Source organism: Mytilus trossulus, chromosome 5 (genome assembly GCF_036588685.1).
Source record: "Mytilus trossulus isolate FHL-02 chromosome 5, PNRI_Mtr1.1.1.hap1, whole genome shotgun sequence".
Classification (NCBI taxonomy): Eukaryota; Metazoa; Mollusca; class Bivalvia; order Mytilida; family Mytilidae; genus Mytilus; species Mytilus trossulus.
This window is the reverse complement of record NC_086377.1, coordinates 22,747,108-22,752,800: the sequence shown is the minus strand read 5'-3', so window position 1 is coordinate 22,752,800 and position 5,693 is coordinate 22,747,108.

Genomic DNA, 5,693 nt, shown 5'->3' with positions numbered 1-5,693 from the left:
GTGGAATGCCCTATCTTAATTTTGATAAATCGTTCCCGAGTTTGAAATTCCTCAATTAAAATAAATAAAATAAATATTGATTATCTTAGGGTTACCGTTCAAGTGAAGATAGATAGAAACACTTATGAGTAAATGACACCTTTGATTTTTAACATCCCAGCAGTGGTGGGTGATTACGTACCAATTTTAATTCAATTATACATATAAACAACATAAGGAGCTTCATGATAAAAAACTACAAAGAATATACACATCAGTTATTAACCTAAATAGGAATATTAGAGAAATGAATAGAAACAACAATTCACAGAAAGATGAGTTATAGCAGTACAGAACGAGTGCGTGAAAAAATGCCTAGTTAAATAAATACACCATATATTTATTTATGTTAACATAATGATGTAATTTCCTCAGGTGGACCAATATGCTACGTTTCATGTCTTGCCTCCGTTGGAGCAACTGCATTATTTGGTACAGCAGCCATACTACCAGTTCTAGGTTTTACATCTTCTGGAATAACAGCCGGATGATGGGCTGCAACATGGATGGCTTCGTTTGCAGGTTCCGTACCTGCCGGTGGTTTGTTTGCTACTTTTCAATCAGCAGGTATGACGGGAGCTACTGCGAAATTGGCCGCTGGAGCTACTGGTTCGGCAGCTGCTATTTGTGCTGCAATTTGTGCACCTTTGCCATAAGCAATTATTGTATAATGCATCTTATCTTAAATTCGTACTTAAGTTTGTTTGAAAAAATGTTGATGTGATTGTCACTGGAGAGTCCTTTGTAGTGTAGACTATGTGAGTTGATGGCGATTAAGATGAAAAGCAAAGTATATTTAATGATTTTGTAAATCTTGTTCAACATATAAACACAATTCATTTTTTTTTATCAAAACTGTTGCATTACTATTGTGAAAGCATATGCAATTCTTTTTAAAAATAAAACATGTGCTTGTAAAAGTTATATATTATTTATTATACTTAGTCATCAAAACAAGAAGGGGGATATTTGTAAATGAAGGCAACAGTAGTATACCGCTGTTCAAAACTCAAAAATCCATGGACCAAAACAAAATCGGAGTAACAAACCAAAACCGAGGGAAACGCATTAAATATAAGAGAAGAACAACGACACGACACTAAAATGTAACACACACAGAAACGGACCAAGCATCAGACAAAATCCCACGTGAATTAAGAATATAACATCAAAATCAAATACATGAGTGTTGGATAGACAAGTACCGTCACATGTCTTATCGCAATGTGAATTAATACTAAAAAAAGCGAAAGCAAACGAGGCTACGTTAAAATGTATCACAAACAGAAGCGAACAATAACATAACAATGGCCATATTCCTGACTTAGTACAGGGCATTTTTAAAGGAAAAGATGGTGGATTGAACCTGGTTATGTGACATGCCAAACCTCGCACTTTTGAATCTACTTATACAGATGTAATCTTGTTTATGAACATTTTGATGTGTTAATCCTATTCGACTTATACTGTGGATTCATTATTATTCGTTGGATACCAATTTTCGTGGATTTCGTGGGAGCAGTTGAACCACAAAATTAAATGTTCAACGAATGACAAATTATCTTATGGCTTGTATTCAAACTTCGGCAAAACCACGAAATCAAATATCCACGAACATGCAAGTTTTCCACAATCCACAAAAATTGGTACCCACGAAAATAAATGAATCCACAGTAGTTGGAACAAAACAGGTTAATTTAAGTGCATATGTATTATTTTAATTTTTTTAAGGCGTATACCCATTTTTCACCGGTGTCTATACGATCTTAACTCGACTAGCTAGACCAAATCAGCTATTCTTGCTCTCAGCCTGCGCTTGCTTATACCAGATCGACCTCGTGTAGAGACAGTCCTAGCAAAAGTATACACACGTACTGTACATGAAGGAATTTGTAAACAGTTAAAAATAAAAAGTGACAATATATCTTTTCAAAAGCAAAGTTATGAGAGTTTATCAGATCTGCACAAACTTTTAGAGAATCGTGTAATAGTAATGTGTACTCGTTTATAGTCGAGTAGAAGTCCAATGTAGTCGCGTAGAGATTGGGCATTGTCGAATTTGTCCGGAATAAAAAATTATAGAAGTTGCAATGATCATAAGAGATCGGACATTGAAAGAGTTAATCTAGACCACATATCAAACAGTTTAGCGTTGATCGGGAAATAATCGAAGATTAGTGGAGAAAAGGTCTCGATAATCGAATATTCGTTCTTGACAATAAGACAAGCCATGATTAATTCATGCGAGTATGATTAAAATTAATGGAAATTGTATTGTCACCTTTTATGTGCGCCTTTACATCGTTCACCTGGTACAGAATATTTAAGGTTGGTTGGTCGGTACGTTTATGATAAATGATGTAGAAATTCTTGACCTTTTTAACTTGCTTATTTATTTAAGTTTTGTTTTAGTCGTCATCTTCTGAACCCCAACAGTGTCATAGTTTAATAGCTCGAGCAGACATATTAGTTAGGTATTGGCGGTTTATTACGCGATATTACTTGTTTACTTAACAAGAGTTTTGATTGGCTGATCTATTGACCCAATAATCAATTACAAACTTTCCTGTTTCTGCCTCTCCTAATAACAGTTTGAACAGCTGTAAGGGGATCATTCGAGAGAGAAGTCAATACCTTGATGACCTTACCGTGGAAGAAATCGGCGAGGAACTTTCAAGCCAATGTCGTGGTACGCAGAGATGCTTCAAGTGTTCTGACTAAGGACACGAGGGAACAAACTGTAACTCTGGATCTTCTATATGCGAAACTGTGGTAAATCCCATTTTTCATCGTCTAGGGACTGCCCTGTTTACAGTAACGAAAAAAAACATTATTAAAATAAAAACAAAAAGAAACATCATTTACCCAGAAGTTAAACAGATAGCTTCTGCTTCGAATGATCTCTTTGTTTCAAACAGAACATCGTACGCCAGCAAAGTTGTCCGCTCATTCAGTCACTAGAATACACAAACTCGCATGACTTGGCCAATTCTTGCGGACACATTTACAATGATGCCTGTTGAAACAGAACTTAACGTTGAAATATTAATTCCAAGAAAACCAAAATCTTCCAAAACCAGTACTCAGTCAACTCAATCTTCCCTACAGAGCTCACTATCACTATTATAAATAAGAATAACCAGTTAAATCAGACAATTTGGGTGGTGAGTCTATCTGGGATCTTCCCAGTGACATAAATGATTCTTCCACATCAAATAGTCTTCCTTCATCTGCATCTAAGAAGTTATCTTCTTCGTCCAGTACAAAGTCTACTGGGGCCCCATCTTCTCTTCGCTCTCCAGAAAAGAAGGATGTCAAAAAGAAGCCAGTTAATACATCCTCTCAGACGTCTTCTGATTCGAGGCGGAGTAAAACCAGCTGCATTTGTTCCTGGAGATCGACGACTCTCCTCACAATAGATTTTCCACACTTATCGACGAAACTGAAATGGATTGTGAAAGTGTTCCGCTACCAGAAAGATTACAATCTCAGGGTGAACGAAATAAGAATTCTGGCAAAACAATTACATTATGGTCGATATATATTCCACCCAATTCAATTATAGATAAAATAAAACTCAAAACCTCACTGATCAATTACCCTCACCATTTATACTTACGGGCGACTTCAATGACCACAATCCATTATTGGGTAGCAAGACTTATAATGTCAAAGGTACGATCATTAAGTACTTTGTCTCTCAAGAAGGTTTATGTATTTTAATGATGGATCTAATACTTATCTTTATCCTGGAAACAGGTCTTATTCTAATTTTGATATCACTATTTGTGATCCCTCTCTTCTTCTGGATTATGCATGGCGTGTTCATGCTGATCTATGTGGAAGTGATCACTTTCCAATAGTACTTGAACATCTTTTTACTTCTTTCCAACAGAAAGTACCATGTTGGAAACTTGACAAGGCGGACTGCTCCTTGTTTGAGAATATCTGTCAAATGGAACTTCAGTCAAAGATGTTTAAGACTGTACAAGATCCAATTTTAACTTTTAATACAGTTTTAACGTCAAATGCTGACACAACTATTCCTAAGACCTCGGAAAATCCAAAACATCCCAGCAACCCATGGTTTGATGACGTTTGTGATCAAGCCATAGGTGACCGTAAAAAATCTGAAAAAGGTTCAATCAACAACCAACGACGGAAAACTTGAGTAGTTTCCGTATTTCGCGCTAAGGCATGGTGAACTTGTAGGCAAGCCCGACGAACATCCTCGGGGATAACATCTCGCACTCCGATGACAAAAGTTTAGAATATGGTACAAAAAATAAAAGGTAAACATTCTAAAGCCACTGTAAGACATTTGAAAGACGGAAATGATTTATTAACATCTGAAAAGGATATTGCCAACAAGTGTGGTGCAACTTTTGCGAAATCTTCTTCAGGTAACAACTACAGGGAACATTTTAAAGAATTTAAAAAACAAAATGAAAAAAATTTAAATTAAACTTTAAATAAAAAAATGGTGAAAATTATAATTAAACTATTTTTTTCTTGAAGAACTGATAACATATCTGGCAAAGGCCCATGATACAGCTTATGGGCCTGATAATATTCACTACCAACTCTTAAAACACTTGCCAGATTCCTCGCTGGAAGCTCTCTTGCAGCTCATGAAGAACATCTGGGAATCTGTTGATTATCATCAATCTGGAAGCTAGCAACCGTCGTGCCTATTGCAAAACCAAGTCAAGATCACACGGATCCTATTAATTATCGACCAATTGCTCTTACCAGTTGTGTCTGTAAAACACTCGAACGAATGGTCAATGATCGCCTTGTTTGGTTTTTGGAGTTAAATGGATTATTATCCAATATCCAGTGTGGATTCCGACAGAGCCGCAGTACTCTTGATCATCTTGTTCGATTCGAATCATTTGTCCGGAATTGTTTTGCGAAAAATGAACATGTGATGTCGGTCTTTTTCGACCTTGAGAAGGCCTATGATACTACATGGAAATATGGTATTTTAAAGGATCTATTTGATATGGGGTTGAAAGACAATATGCCAAATATTTTTTTCTTATTTCTCTCTAACAGACAATTTAATGTTAGAGTGAAATCGACCATGTCTATTCTGTATGATCAAGAGATGGGTGTCCATCAGGGCAGTATTTTATCTGTAATATGATTCAGTCTTAAAATCACTTCTCTACAAAACTATTTGTGTTATCGATGTTACAAATTATCTCCTGAACCTAATGATTCTTATTATCATTACGCGCGAGACAAAGTTTATGCAATGCGCAACAACTCAAAACACAACTTACCCGTCTTATAACATCATATGATATTTAAGAGGGCAATATCTTCTCTTTAATGCTGCAAATGTATGATCAATCTCTATCCAATGTGCTACTGTGCAGAAAGCAAGACTCACTCTGATTTCTTTTAAGAATTCCATCGTCTTTAATAAGGACTCGTTAAGGGAGGTTTGTTTTGATTTCTCTTAATTAACGTAAGCAGCCTTGTCATTCACAAAACAAATCTATTAAGTGCATGTCTGCCTCCTAAATGTCTTGTAGAATTAAATGTGATTTAAATAGTGTTTATGAAATTCCTCAGGTCGGAATATGTTCTCATCTTTTGCCCCTGTAACAACAGTGTGAAAACTAAACGTTACATTTCAACAAGTT